Consider the following 16,400-nt stretch of genomic DNA (forward strand, 5'->3'; position numbering starts at 1 on the left):
CTCACGATTGGAATGGGAAGGAGTTGGATATCCCATCTCATGTTAAAGGACGGGTCTCTGGTTTGGTATTAGAATCATTGAGATATCACATCGCATGCTGTAGGAAGGGTCTAAGGATTGGAATGGGATGGACTTGGATATCACATCTCATGCTATAGGTAGGCTCTCAGGTTTGGTATAAGCATTGAGATATCACATCTCATGCTATAGGAAGGGTCTCAGGATTGGAATGGGAAGGATTTGGATATCACATCTCATGCTATAGGAAGGGTCTCAGATTTGGTATAAGCATTGAGATATCACATCTCATGCTATAGGAAGGGTCTCAGGATTGGAATGGGAAGGAGTTGTATATGACATCTCAAGCCTTAGGAAGGGTCTCAGGTTTGGTATAAGCATTGAGATATCACATCTCTGCTATCGGAAGGGTCTCAGGATTGGAATGGGAAGGAGTTGGATATCCCATCTCATGTTATAGGAAGGGTCTCAGGTTTGGTATTAGAAGCATTGAGATATCACATCTCATGCTATAGGAAGGGTCTCAGGATTGGAATGGGAAGGACTTGGATGTCACATCTCATGCTATAGGGAGGGTCTCAAGTTTGATATTAGAAGCATTGAGATAACAAATCTCATGATATCGGAAGGGTCTCAGGATTGGAATGGGAAGGAGTTGGATATCACATCTCATTATAAAGGAAGGGTCTAAGGTTTGGAAGGGGAAGGATTTGGATATCACATCTCATGTTAAGGGCGGGTCTCAGGTTTGGTATTAGAAGCATTGAGATATCAAGTCTCATGGTATAAGAAGGGTCTCAGAATTGGAATGGGAAGGAGTTGGATATCACATCTCAAGCTATAGGAAGCGTCTCAGGATTGGAATGGGAAGGAGTTTGATATCACATCTCATGCCATAGTATGGGTCTCAGGTTTGGTAGAAGCATTGGGATATCACATCTCATGCTATAGGAAGGGTCTCAGGATTGGAATGGGAAGAAGTTGGATATCACATCTCAAGCTATAGGAAGGGTCTCAGGTTTGGTATAAGCATTGAGATATCACATCTCATGCTATAGGAAGGGTCTCAGGGTTGGAATGGGAAGGAGTTGTATATGACATCTCATGCCATAGGAAGGGTCTCAGGTTTGGTATAAGCATTGAGATATCACATCACATGCTATAGGAAGGGTCTCAGGATTGGAATGGGAAGGACTTGGATATCACATCACATGCTATAGGAAGGGTCTCACGATTGGAATGGGAAGGACTTGGATATCACATCTCATGCTATAGGCAGGGTCTCAGGTTTGGAAAGGGAAGGAGATGGATATCACATTTCATGTTAGAGGTAGGATCTCAGGTTTGGTATTAGAGGCATTGAGATATCACATCTCATGCTATCAGAAGAGTCTCGGGATTGGAATGGGAAGGAGTTGGATATCACATTTCATGCTAAAGGGAGGGTCTCAGGTTTGGAAGGGGAAGGATTTGGAATTCACATCTCATATTATAGGAAGGATCTCAGGTTTGGTATTAGAAGCATTGAGATATCACATCTCATGCTATCGGAAGGATCTCAGGTTTGGTATAAGAGGCATTGAGATATCACATCTCATGCTATCATAAGGGTCTCAGGATTGGAATGGGAAGGAGTTGGATATCACATCTCATGTTATAGGAAGGATCTCAGGTTTGGTATTAGAAGCATTGAAACATCACATCTCATGCTATAGGAAGGGTCTCAGGATTGGAATGGGAAGGAGTTGGATATCACATCTCATGCTATAGGAAGGGTCTCAGATTTGGTATAAGCATTGAGATATTACATCTCATGCTATAGGAAGGGTCTCAGGATTGGAATGGGAAGGAGTTGTATATGACATCTCAGGCCATAGGAAGGGTCTCAGATTTGGTATAAGCATTGAGATATCACATCTCATGATATCGGAAGGGTCTCAGGATTGGAATGGGAAGGAGTTGGATATCACATTTCATGATAAAGGAAGGGTCTAAGGTTTGGAAGGGGAAGGATTTGGATATCACATCTCATGTTATAGGACGGGTCTCAGGTTTGGTATTAGAAGCATTGAGATATCAAGTCTCATGGTATAAGAAGGGTCTCAGGATTGGAATGGGAAGGAGTTTGATATCACATCTTATGCCATAGTATGGGTCTCAGGTTTGGTAGAAGCATTGGGATATCACATCTCATGCTATCGGAAGGGTATCAGTATTGGATTTGGAAGGAGTTGGGTATCCCATCTCATGCTATAGGAAGGGTCTCAGGTTGGAATGGGAAGGAGTTGGATATCACATTTCATGTTATAGGAAGGGTCTCAGGATTGGAATGGGAAGGACTTGGATATCATATCTCATGCTATAGGAAGGCTCTCAGGTTTGGAAGGGGAAGGAGTTGGATATCACATTTCATGTTAGAGGAAGGATCTCAGGTTTGGTATTAGAGGCCTTGAGATATCACATCTCATGCTATAGGAAGGGTCTCAGGATTGGAATGGGAAGGAGTTGGATATCACATCTTAAGCTATAGGAAGGGTCTCAGGTTTGGTATAAGCATTGAGATATCACATCTCATGCTATAGGAAGGGTCTCCTGATTGGAATGGGAAGAAGTTGGATATCACATCTCATGCTATAGGAAGGGTCTCAGGTTTGGTATAAGCATTGAGATATCACATCTCATGCTATAGGAAGGGTCTCAGGATTGGAATGGGAAGGAGTTGTATATGCCATCTCATGCCATAGGAAGGGTCTCAGGTTTGGTATAAGCATTGAGATATCACATCACATGCTATAGGAAGGGTCTCAGGATTGGAATGGGAAGGACTTGGATATCACATATCATGCTATAGGCAGGGTCTCAGGTTTGGAAAGGGAAGGAGATGGATATCACATTTCATGTTAGAGGTAGGATCTCAGGTTTGGTATTAGAGGCATTGAGAAATCACATCTCATGCTATCAGAAGGGTCTCAGGATTGGAATGGGAAGGAGTTGGATATCACATCTCATGCTAAAGGGAGGGTCTCAGGTTTGGAAGGGGAAGGATTTGGAAATCACATCTCATATTATAGGAAGGATCTCAGGTTTGGTATTAGAAGCATTGAGATATCACATCTCATGCTATCGGAAGGATCTCAGGTTTGGTATAAGAGGCATTGAGATATCACATCTCATGCTATCATAAGGGTCTCAGGATTGGAATGGGAAGGAGTTGGATATCACATCTCATGTTAGAGGAAGGATCTCAGGTTTGGTATTGGAAGCATTGAGACATCACATCTCATGCTATAGGAATGGTCTCAGGATTGGAATGGGTAGGAGTTGGATATTACATTCTTGCTATAGGAAGGGTCTCATGTTTGGAATGGGAAGGAGTTGGATATCACATATGCTATAGGAAGTGTCTCAGGTTTGGAACGGGAAGGAGTTGGATATCACATCTCATGTTATAGGAAGGGTCTCAGGTTTGGTATAAGCATTGAGATATCACATCTCTGCTATCAGGAGTGGCTCAGGATTGGAATGGGAAGGAGTTGGATATCCCATCTCATGTTAAAGGACGGGTCTCTGGTTTGGTATTAGAATCATTGAGATATCACATCGCATGCTGTAGGAAGGGTCTAAGGATTGGAATGGGATGGACTTGGATATCACATCTCATGCTATAGGTAGGCTCTCAGGTTTGGTATAAGCATTGAGATATCACATCACATGCTATAGGAAGGGTCTCACGATTGGAATGGGAAGGACTTGGATATCACATCTCATGCTATAGGCAGGGTCTCAGGTTTGGAAAGGGAAGGAGATGGATATCACATTTCATGTTAGAGGTAGGATCTCAGGTTTGGTATTAGAGGCATTGAGATATCACATCTCATGCTATCAGAAGAGTCTCAGGGTTGGAATGGGAAGGAGTTGGATATCACATTTCATGCTAAAGGGAGGGTCTCAGGTTTGGAAGGGGAAGGATTTGGAAATCACATCTCATATTATAGGAAGGATCTCAGGTTTGGTATTAGAAGCATTGAGATATCACATCTCATGCTATCGGAAGGATCTCAGGTTTGGTATAAGAGGCATTGAGATATCACATCTCATGCTATCATAAGGGTCTCAGGATTGGAATGGGAAGGAGTTGGATATCACATCTCATGTTATAGGAAGGATCTCAGGTTTGGTATTAGAAGCATTGAGACATCACATCTCATGCTATAGGAAGGGTCTCAGGATTGGAATGGGAAGGAGTTGGATATCACATCTCATGCTATAGGAAGGGTCTCAGATTTGGTATAAGCATTGAGATATCACATCTCATGCTATAGGAAGGGTCTCAGGATTGGAATGGGAAGGAGTTGTATATGACATCTCAGGCCATAGGAAGGGTCTCAGATTTGGTATAAGCATTGAGATATCACATCTCATGATATCGGAAGGGTCTCAGGATTGGAATGGGAAGGAGTTGGATATCACATTTCATGATAAAGGAAGGGTCTAAGTTTTGGAAGGGGAAGGATTTGGATATCACATCTCATGTTATAGGACGGGTCTCAGGTTTGGTATTAGAAGCATTGAGATATCAAGTCTCATGGTATAAGAAGGGTCTCAGGATTGGAATGGGAAGGAGTTTGATATAACATCTTATGCCATAGTATGGGTCTCAGGTTTGGTAGAAGCATTGGGATATCACATCTCATGCTATCGGAAGGGTATCAGTATTGGATTTGGAAGGAGTTGGATATCCCATCTCATGCTATAGGAAGGGTCTCAGGTTGGAATGGGAAGGAGTTGGATATCACATTTCATGTTATAGGAAGGGTCTCAGGATTGGAATGGGAAGGACTTGGATATCATATCTCATGCTATCGGAAGGCTCTCAGGTTTGGAAGGGGAAGGAGTTGGATATCACATTTCATGTTAGAGGAAGGATCTCAGGTTTGGTATTAGAGGCCTTGAGATATCACATCTCATGATATAGGAAGGGTCTCAGGATTGGAATGGGAAGGAGTTGGATATCACATCTCAAGCTATAGGAAGGGTCTCAGGTTTGGTATAAGCATTGAGATATCACATCTCATGCTATAGGAAGGGTCTCCTGATTGTAATGGGAAGAAGTTGGATATCACATCTCATGCTATAGGAAGGGTCTCAGGTTTGGTATAAGTATTGAGATATCACATCTCATGCTATAGGAAGGGTCTCAGGATTGGAATGGGAAGGAGTTGTATATGCCATCTCATGCCATAGGAAGGGTCTCAGGTTTGGTATAAGCATTGAGTTATCACATCACATGCTATAGGAAGGGTCTCAGGATTGGAATGGGAAGGACTTGGATATCACATATCATGCTATAGGCAGGGTCTCAGGTTTGGAAAGGGAAGGAGATGGATATCACATTTCATGTTAGAGGTAGGATCTCAGGTTTGGTATTAGAGGCATTGAGAAATCACATCTCATGCTATCAGAAGGGTCTCAGGATTGGAATGGGAAGGAGTTGGATATCACATCTCATGCTAAAGGGAGGGTCTCAGGTTTGGAAGGGGAAGGATTTGGAAATCACATCTCATATTATAGGAAGGATCTCAGGTTTGGTATTAGAAGCATTGCGATATCACATCTCATGCTATCGGAAGGATCTCAGGTTTGGTATAAGAGGCATTGAGATATCACATCTCATGCTATCATTAGGGTCTCAGGATTGGAATGGGAAGGAGTTGGATATCACATCTCATGTTAGAGGAAGGATCTCAGGTTTGGTATTGGAAACATTGAGACATCACATCTCATGCTATAGGAATGGTCTCAGGATTGGAATGGGTAGGAGTTGGATATTACATTCTTGCTATAGGAAGGGTCTCATGTTTGGAATGGGAAGGAGTTGGATATCACATATGCTATAGGAAGTGTCTCAGGTTTGGAACGGGAAGGAGTTGGATATCACATCTCATGTTATAGGAAGGGTCTCAGGTTTGGTATAAGCATTGAGATATCACATCTCTGCTATCAGGAGTGGCTCAGGATTGGAATGGGAAGGAGTTGGATATCCCATCTCATGTTAAAGGACGGGTCTCTGGTTTGGTATTAGAATCATTGAGATATCACATCGCATGCTGTAGGAAGGGTCTAAGGATTGGAATGGGATGGACTTGGATATCACATCTCATGCTATAAGTAGGCTCTCAGGTTTGGTATAAGCATTGAGATATCACATCTCATGCTATAGGAAGGGTCTCCTGATTGTAATGGGAAGAAGTTGGATATCACATCTCATGCTATAGGAAGGGTCTCAGGTTTGGTATAAGTATTGAGATATCACATCTCATGCTATAGGAAGGGTCTCAGGATTGGAATGGGAAGGAGTTGTATATGCCATCTCATGCCATAGGAAGGGTCTCAGGTTTGGTATAAGCATTGAGTTATCACATCACATGCTATAGGAAGGGTCTCAGGATTGGAATGGGAAGGACTTGGATATCACATATCATGCTATAGGCAGGGTCTCAGGTTTGGAAAGGGAAGGAGATGGATATCACATTTCATGTTAGAGGTAGGATCTCAGGTTTGGTATTAGAGGCATTGAGAAATCACATCTCATGCTATCAGAAGGGTCTCAGGATTGGAATGGGAAGGAGTTGGATATCACATCTCATGCTAAAGGGAGGGTCTCAGGTTTGGAAGGGGAAGGATTTGGAAATCACATCTCATATTATAGGAAGGATCTCAGGTTTGGTATTAGAAGCATTGCGATATCACATCTCATGCTATCGGAAGGATCTCAGGTTTGGTATAAGAGGCATTGAGATATCACATCTCATGCTATCATTAGGGTCTCAGGATTGGAATGGGAAGGAGTTGGATATCACATCTCATGTTAGAGGAAGGATCTCAGGTTTGGTATTGGAAGCATTGAGACATCACATCTCATGCTATAGGAATGGTCTCAGGATTGGAATGGGTAGGAGTTGGATATTACATTCTTGCTATAGGAAGGGTCTCATGTTTGGAATGGGAAGGAGTTGGATATCACATATGCTATAGGAAGTGTCTCAGGTTTGGAACGGGAAGGAGTTGGATATCACATCTCATGTTATAGGAAGGGTCTCAGGTTTGGTATAAGCATTGAGATATCACATCTCTGCTATCAGGAGTGGCTCAGGATTGGAATGGGAAGGAGTTGGATATCCCATCTCATGTTAAAGGACGGGTCTCTGGTTTGGTATTAGAATCATTGAGATATCACATCGCATGCTGTAGGAAGGGTCTAAGGATTGGAATGGGATGGACTTGGATATCACATCTCATGCTATAAGTAGGCTCTCAGGTTTGGTATAAGCATTGAGATATCACATCTCATGCTATAGGAAGGGTCTCAGGATTGGAATGGGAAGGATTTGGATATCACATCTCATGCTATAGGAAGGGTCTCAGGTTTGGTATAAGCATGGAGATATCACTTCTCATGCTATAGGAAGGGTCTCAGGATTGGAATGGGAAGGTGTTGGATATCACATCTCATGCTATAGGAAGGGTCTCAGATTTGGTATAAGCATTGAGATATCACATCTCATGCTCTAGGAAGGGTCTCAGGATTGCAATGGGAAGGAGTTGTATATGACATCTCAGGCCTTAGGAAGGGTCTCAGGTTTGGTATAAGCATTGAGATATCACATCTCTGCTATCGGAAGGGTCTCAGGATTGGAATGGGAAGGAGTTGGATATCCCATCTCATGTTATAGGAAGGGTCTCAGGTTTGGTATTAGAAGCATTGAGATATCACATCTCATGCTATAGGAAGGGTCTCAGGATTGGAATGGGAAGGACTTGGATGTCACATCTCATGCTATAGGGAGGGTCTCAAGTTTGATATTAGAAGCATTGAGATAACAAATCTCATGATATCGGAAGGGTCTCAGGATTGGAATGGGAAGGAGTTGGATATCACATCTCATTATAAAGGAAGGGTCTAAGGTTTGGAAGGGGATGGATTTGGATATCACATCTCATGTTATAGGACGGGTCTCAGGTTTGGTATTAGAAGCATTGAGATATCAAGTGTCATTGTATAAGAAGGGTCTCAGAATTGGAATGGGAAGGAGTTGGATATCACATCTCAAGCTATAGGAAGCGTCTCAGGATTGGAATGGGAAGGAGTTTGATATCACATCTCATGCCATAGTATGGGTCTCAGGTTTGGTAGAAACATTGGGATATCACATCTCATGCTATCGGAAGGGTAATAGTATTGGATTTGGAAGGAGTTGGATATCCCATCTCATGCTATAGGAAGGGTCTCAGGTTAGAATGGGAAGGAGTTGGATATCACATTTCATGTTATAGGAAGGGTCTCAGGATTGGAATGGGAAGGACTTGGATATCATATCTCATGCTATAGGAAGGCTCTCAGGTTTGGAAGGGGAAGGAGTTGGATATCACATTTCATGTTAGAGGAAGGATCTCAGGTTTGGTATTAGAGGCCTTGAGATATCACATCTCATGCTATAGGAAGGGTCTCAGGATTGGAATGGGAAGGAGTTGGATATCACATCTCAAGCTATAGGAAGGGTCTCAGGTTTGGTATAAGCATTGAGATATCACATCTCATGCTATAGGAAAGGTCTCAGGATTGGAATGGGAAGAAGTTGGATATCACATCTCATGCTATAGGAAGGGTCTCAGGTTTGGTATAAGCATTGAGATATCACATCTCATGCTATAGGAAGGGTCTCAGGGTTGGAATGGGAAGGAGTTGTATATGACATCTCATGCCATAGGAAGGGTCTCAGGTTTGGTATAAGCATTGAGATATCACATCACATGCTATAGGAAGGGTCTCAGGATTGGAATGGGAAGGACTTGGATATCACATCTCATGCTATAGGCAGGGTCTCAGGTTTGGAAAGGGAAGGAGATGGATATCACATTTCATGTTAGAGGTAGGATCTCAGGTTTGGTATTAGAGGCATTGAGATATCACATCTCATGCTATCAGAAGGGTCTCAGGATTGGAATGGGAAGGAGTTGGATATCAAATCTCATGCTAAAGGGATGGTCTAAGGTTTGGAAGGGGAGGGATTTGGACATCATATCTCATGTTATTGGAAGGATCTCAGGTTTGGTATTAGAAGCATTGAGATATCACATCTCATGCTATCGGAAGGGTCTTAGGCTTGGTATAAGCATTGAGATATCACATCTCTGCTATCGGAAGGGTCTCAGGATTGGAATGGGAAGGATTTGGATATCACAATTCATGTTATAGGGAGGGTCTCAGTTTTCATATTAGAAGCATTGAGATATCACATATGCTATTGGAAGGGTGTCAGTATTGGAATGGGAAGGAGTTGGATATCACATCTCATGTTATAGGGAGGGTCTCAGTTTTGATATTAGAAGCATTGAGATATCACATATGCTATTGGAAGGGTCTCAGTATTGGAATTGGAAGGAGTTGGATATCACATATGCTGAAGGAAAGGTCTCAGGTTTGGAATGGGAAGGAGTTGGATATCACGTCTCATGTTATAGGAAGGGTCTCAGGTTTGGAATGGGAAGGAGTTGAATATCACATCTCATGCTAAAGGAAGGGTCATCAGGTTCGGTATAAGCATTGAGATATCACATCTCTGCTATCGGAAGGGTCTCAGGATAGGAATGGGAAGGACGTAGATTTCACATCTCATACTATAGGGAGGGTCTCAGTTTTGATATTAGAAGCATTGAGCTATCACATCTCATGCTATCGGAAGGGTCTCAGGATTGGAATGGGATGGAGTTGGATATCACATCTCAAGCTATCTCAGGATTGTAATGTGAAGGAGTTTGATATCACATATCAAGCTATAGGAAGGGTCTCAGGTTTGGAAGGGGAAGGATTTGGATCTCACATCTCAAGCTATCTCAGGATTGGAATGGGAAGGAGTTTGATATTTCATCTCAAGCTATAGGAAGGGTCTCAGGTTTGGAAAGGGAAGGATTTGGATTTCACATCTCATGTTATAGGATGGTTCTCATGTTTGGTTTTAGAAGCATTGAGATATCACATCTCATGCTATGGGAAGGGTCTCAGGTTTGGAATGGGAAGGAGTTGGTTATCACATCTCATGCTAAAGGAAAGGTCTCAGGTCTGGAAGGGGAAGGATTTGGATCTCACATCTCATGTTTTAGGACGGGTCTCAGGTTTGGTATTAGAAGCATTGAACTATCACATCTCATGGTATAGGAAGGGTCCCAGGATTGGAATGGGAAGGAGTTGGATATCACATTGAATGGGAAGGAGTTTGATATCACATCTCAAGCTATAGGAAGGGCCTCATGTTTGGAATGGGAATGATTTGGATTTCACATCTCATGTTATAGGATGGTTCTCATGTTTGGTTTTAGAAGCATTGAAATATCACATCTCATGCTATCTGAAGGGTCTCAGGTTTGGAATGGGAAGGAGTTTGATATCACATCTCATGTTAGAGGTAGGATCTCAGGTTTGGTATTAGAGGCATTGAGATATGACATCTCATGCCATCAGAAGGGTCTCAGGATTGGAATGGGAAGGAGTTGGATATCACATCTCATGCTAAAGGGAGGGTCTCAGGTTTGGAAGGGGAAGGATTTGGAAATCACATCTCATATTATAGGAAGGATCTCAGGTTTGGTATTAGAAGCATTGAGATATCACATCTCATGCTATCGGAAGGATCTCAGGTTTGGTATAAGAGGCATTGAGATATCACATCTCATGCTATCATAAGGGTCTCAGGATTGGAATGGGAAGGAGTTGGATATCACATCTCATGTTAGAGGAAGGATCTCAGGTTTGGTATTGGAAGCATTGAGACATCACATCTCATGCTATAGGAATGGTCTCAGGATTGGAATGGGTAGGAGTTGGATATTACATTCTTGCTATAGGAAGGGTCTCATGTTTGGAATGGGAAGGAGTTGGATATCACATATGCTATAGGAAGTGTCTCAGGTTTGGAACGGGAAGGAGTTGGATATCACATCTCATGTTATAGGAAGGGTCTCAGGTTTGGTATAAGCATTGAGATATCACATCTCTGCTATCAGGAGTGGCTCAGGATTGGAATGGGAAGGAGTTGGATATCCCATCTCATGTTAAAGGACGGGTCTCTGGTTTGGTATTAGAATCATTGAGATATCACATCGCATGCTGTAGGAAGGGTCTAAGGATTGGAATGGGATGGACTTGGATATCACATCTCATGCTATAGGTAGGCTCTCAGGTTTGGTATAAGCATTGAGATATCACATCACATGCTATAGGAAGGGTCTCACGATTGGAATGGGAAGGACTTGGATATCACATCTCATGCTATAGGCAGGGTCTCAGGTTTGGAAAGGGGAGGAGATGGATATCACATTTCATGTTAGAGGTAGGATCTCAGGTTTGGTATTAGAGGCATTGAGATATCACATCTCATGCTATCAGAAGAGTCTCAGGATTGGAATGGGAAGGAGTTGGATATCACATTTCATGCTAAAGGGAGGGTCTCAGGTTTGGAAGGGGAAGGATTTGGAAATCACATCTCATATTTTAGGAAGGATCTCAGGTTTGGTATTAGAAGCATTGAGATATCACATCTCATGCTATCGGAAGGATCTCAGGTTTGGTATAAGAGGCATTGAGATATCACATCTCATGCTATCATAAGGGTCTCAGGATTGGAATGGGAAGGAGTTGGATATCACATCTCATGTTATAGGAAGGATCTCAGGTTTGGTATTAGAAGCATTGAGACATCACATCTCATGCTATAGGAAGGGTCTCAGGATTGGAATGGGAAGGAGTTGGATATCACATCTCATGCTATGGGAAGGGTCTCAGATTTGGTATAAGCATTGAGATATCACATCTCATGCTATAGGAAGGGTCTCAGGATTGGAATGGGAAGGAGTTGTATATGACATCTCAGGCCATAGGAAGGGTCTCAGATTTGGTATAAGCATTGAGATATCACATCTCATGATATCGGAAGGGTCTCAGGATTGGAATGGGAAGGAGTTGGATATCACATTTCATGATAAAGGAAGGGTCTAAGGTTTGGAAGGGGAAGGATTTGGATATCACATCTCATGTTATAGGACGGGTCTCAGGTTTGGTATTAGAAGCATTGAGATATCAAGTCTCATGGTATAAGAAGGGTCTCAGGATTGGAATGGGAAGGAGTTTGATATCCCATCTTATGCCATAGTATGGGTCTCAGGTTTGGTAGAAGCATTGGGATATCACATCTCATGCTATCGGAAGGGTATCAGTATTGGATTTGGAAGGAGTTGGATATCCCATCTCATGCTATAGGAAGGGTCTCAGGTTGGAATGGGAAGGAGTTGGATATCACATTTCATGTTATAGGAAGGGTCTCAGGATTAGAATGGGAAGGACTTGGATATCATATCTCATGCTATAGGAAGGCTCTCAGGTTTGGAAGGGGAAGGAGTTGGATATCACATTTCATGTTAGAGGAAGGATCTCAGGTTTGGTATTAGAGGCCTTGAGATATCACATCTCATGCTATAGGAAGGGTCTCAGGATTGGAATGGGAAGGAGTTGGATATCACATCTCAAGCTATAGGAAGGGTCTCAGGTTTGGTATAAGCATTGAGATATCACATCTCATGCTATAGGAAGGGTCTCCTGATTGGAATGGGAAGAAGTTGGATATCACATCTCATGCTATAGGAAGGGTCTCAGGTTTGGTATAAGCATTGAGATATCACATCTCATGCTATAGGAAGGGTCTCAGGATTGGAATGGGAAGGAGTTGTATATGCCATCTCATGCTATCGGAAGGGTCTCAGGATTGGAATGGGATGGAGTTGGATATCACATCTCAAGCTATCTCAGGATTGTAATGTGAAGGAGTTTGATATCACATATCAAGCTATAGGAAGGGTCTCAGGTTTGGAAGGGGAAGGATTTGGATCTCACATCTCAAGCTATCTCAGGATTGGAATGGGAAGGAGTTTGATATTTCATCTCAAGCTATAGGAAGGGTCTCAGGTTTGGAAAGGGAAGGATTTGGATTTCACATCTCATGTTATAGGATGGTTCTCATGTTTGGTTTTAGAAGCATTGAGATATCACATCTCATGCTATGGGAAGGGTCTCAGGTTTGGAATGGGAAGGAGTTGGTTATCACATCTCATGCTAAAGGAAAGGTCTCAGGTCTGGAAGGGGAAGGATTTGGATCTCACATCTCATGTTTTAGGACGGGTCTCAGGTTTGGTATTAGAAGCATTGAACTATCACATCTCATGGTATAGGAAGGGTCCCAGGATTGGAATGGGAAGGAGTTGGATATCACATTGAATGGGAAGGAGTTTGATATCACATCTCAAGCTATAGGAAGGGCCTCATGTTTGGAATGGGAATGATTTGGATTTCACATCTCATGTTATAGGATGGTTCTCATGTTTGGTTTTAGAAGCATTGAAATATCACATCTCATGCTATCTGAAGGGTCTCAGGTTTGGAATGGGAAGGAGTTTGATATCACATCTCATGTTAGAGGTAGGATCTCAGGTTTGGTATTAGAGGCATTGAGATATGACATCTCATGCCATCAGAAGGGTCTCAGGATTGGAATGGGAAGGAGTTGGATATCACATCTCATGCTAAAGGGAGGGTCTCAGGTTTGGAAGGGGAAGGATTTGGAAATCACATCTCATATTATAGGAAGGATCTCAGGTTTGGTATTAGAAGCATTGAGATATCACATCTCATGCTATCGGAAGGATCTCAGGTTTGGTATAAGAGGCATTGAGATATCACATCTCATGCTATCATAAGGGTCTCAGGATTGGAATGGGAAGGAGTTGGATATCACATCTCATGTTAGAGGAAGGATCTCAGGTTTGGTATTGGAAGCATTGAGACATCACATCTCATGCTATAGGAATGGTCTCAGGATTGGAATGGGTAGGAGTTGGATATTACATTCTTGCTATAGGAAGGGTCTCATGTTTGGAATGGGAAGGAGTTGGATATCACATATGCTATAGGAAGTGTCTCAGGTTTGGAACGGGAAGGAGTTGGATATCACATCTCATGTTATAGGAAGGGTCTCAGGTTTGGTATAAGCATTGAGATATCACATCTCTGCTATCAGGAGTGGCTCAGGATTGGAATGGGAAGGAGTTGGATATCCCATCTCATGTTAAAGGACGGGTCTCTGGTTTGGTATTAGAATCATTGAGATATCACATCGCATGCTGTAGGAAGGGTCTAAGGATTGGAATGGGATGGACTTGGATATCACATCTCATGCTATAGGTAGGCTCTCAGGTTTGGTATAAGCATTGAGATATCACATCACATGCTATAGGAAGGGTCTCACGATTGGAATGGGAAGGACTTGGATATCACATCTCATGCTATAGGCAGTGTCTCAGGTTTGGAAAGGGGAGGAGATGGATATCACATTTCATGTTAGAGGTAGGATCTCAGGTTTGGTATTAGAGGCATTGAGATATCACATCTCATGCTATCAGAAGAGTCTCAGGATTGGAATGGGAAGGAGTTGGATATCACATTTCATGCTAAAGGGAGGGTCTCAGGTTTGGAAGGGGAAGGATTTGGAAATCACATCTCATATTTTAGGAAGGATCTCAGGTTTGGTATTAGAAGCATTGAGATATCACATCTCATGCTATCGGAAGGATCTCAGGTTTGGTATAAGAGGCATTGAGATATCACATCTCATGCTATCATAAGGGTCTCAGGATTGGAATGGGAAGGAGTTGGATATCACATCTCATGTTATAGGAAGGATCTCAGGTTTGGTATTAGAAGCATTGAGACATCACATCTCATGCTATAGGAAGGGTCTCAGGATTGGAATGGGAAGGAGTTGGATATCACATCTCATGCTATGGGAAGGGTCTCAGATTTGGTATAAGCATTGAGATATCACATCTCATGCTATAGGAAGGGTCTCAGGATTGGAATGGGAAGGAGTTGTATATGACATCTCAGGCCATAGGAAGGGTCTCAGATTTGGTATAAGCATTGAGATATCACATCTCATGATATCGGAAGGGTCTCAGGATTGGAATGGGAAGGAGTTGGATATCACATTTCATGATAAAGGAAGGGTCTAAGGTTTGGAAGGGGAAGGATTTGGATATCACATCTCATGTTATAGGACGGGTCTCAGGTTTGGTATTAGAAGCATTGAGATATCAAGTCTCATGGTATAAGAAGGGTCTCAGGATTGGAATGGGAAGGAGTTTGATATCACATCTTATGCCATAGTATGGGTCTCAGGTTTGGTAGAAGCATTGGGATATCACATCTCATGCTATCGGAAGGGTATCAGTATTGGATTTGGAAGGAGTTGGATATCCCATCTCATGCTATAGGAAGGGTCTCAGGTTGGAATGGGAAGGAGTTGGATATCACATTTCATGTTATAGGAAGGGTCTCAGGATTAGAATGGGAAGGACTTGGATATCATATCTCATGCTATAGGAAGGCTCTCAGGTTTGGAAGGGGAAGGAGTTGGATATCACATTTCATGTTAGAGGAAGGATCTCAGGTTTGGTATTAGAGGCCTTGAGATATCACATCTCATGCTATAGGAAGGGTCTCAGGATTGGAATGGGAAGGAGTTGGATATCACATCTCAAGCTATAGGAAGGGTCTCAGGTTTGGTATAAGCATTGAGATATCACATCTCATGCTATAGGAAGGGTCTCCTGATTGGAATGGGAAGAAGTTGGATATCACATCTCATGCTATAGGAAGGGTCTCAGGTTTGGTATAAGCATTGAGATATCACATCTCATGCTATAGGAAGGGTCTCAGGATTGGAATGGGAAGGAGTTGTATATGCCATCTCATGCCATAGGAAGGGTCTCAGGTTTGGTATAAGCATTGAGATATCACATCACATGCTATAGGAAGGGTCTCAGGATTGGAATGGGAAGGACTTGGATATCACATATCATGCTATAGGCAGGGTCTCAGGTTTGGAAAGGGAATGAGATGGATATCACATTTCATGTTAGAGGTAGGATCTCAGGTTTGGTATTAGAGGCATTGAGAAATCACATCTCATGCTATCAGAAGGGTCTCAGGATTGGAATGGGAAGGAGTTGGATATCACATCTCATGCTAAAGGGAGGGTCTCAGGTTTGGAAGGGGAAGGATTTGGAAATCACATCTCATATTATAGGAAGGATCTCAGGTTTGGTATTAGAAGCATTGCTATATCACATCTCATGCTATCGGAAGGATCTCAGGTTTGGTATAAGAGGCATTGAGATATCACATCTCATGCTATCATTAGGGTCTCAGGATTGGAATGGGAAGGAGTTGGATATCACATCTCATGTTAGAGGAAGGATCTCAGGTTTGGTATTGGAAG

Source organism: Ambystoma mexicanum, unplaced genomic scaffold (assembly GCF_040938575.1).
Source record: "Ambystoma mexicanum isolate Mex_15411 unplaced genomic scaffold, UKY_AmexF1_1 Mex_scaf4, whole genome shotgun sequence".
Lineage (NCBI taxonomy): Eukaryota > Metazoa > Chordata > Amphibia > Caudata > Ambystomatidae > Ambystoma > Ambystoma mexicanum.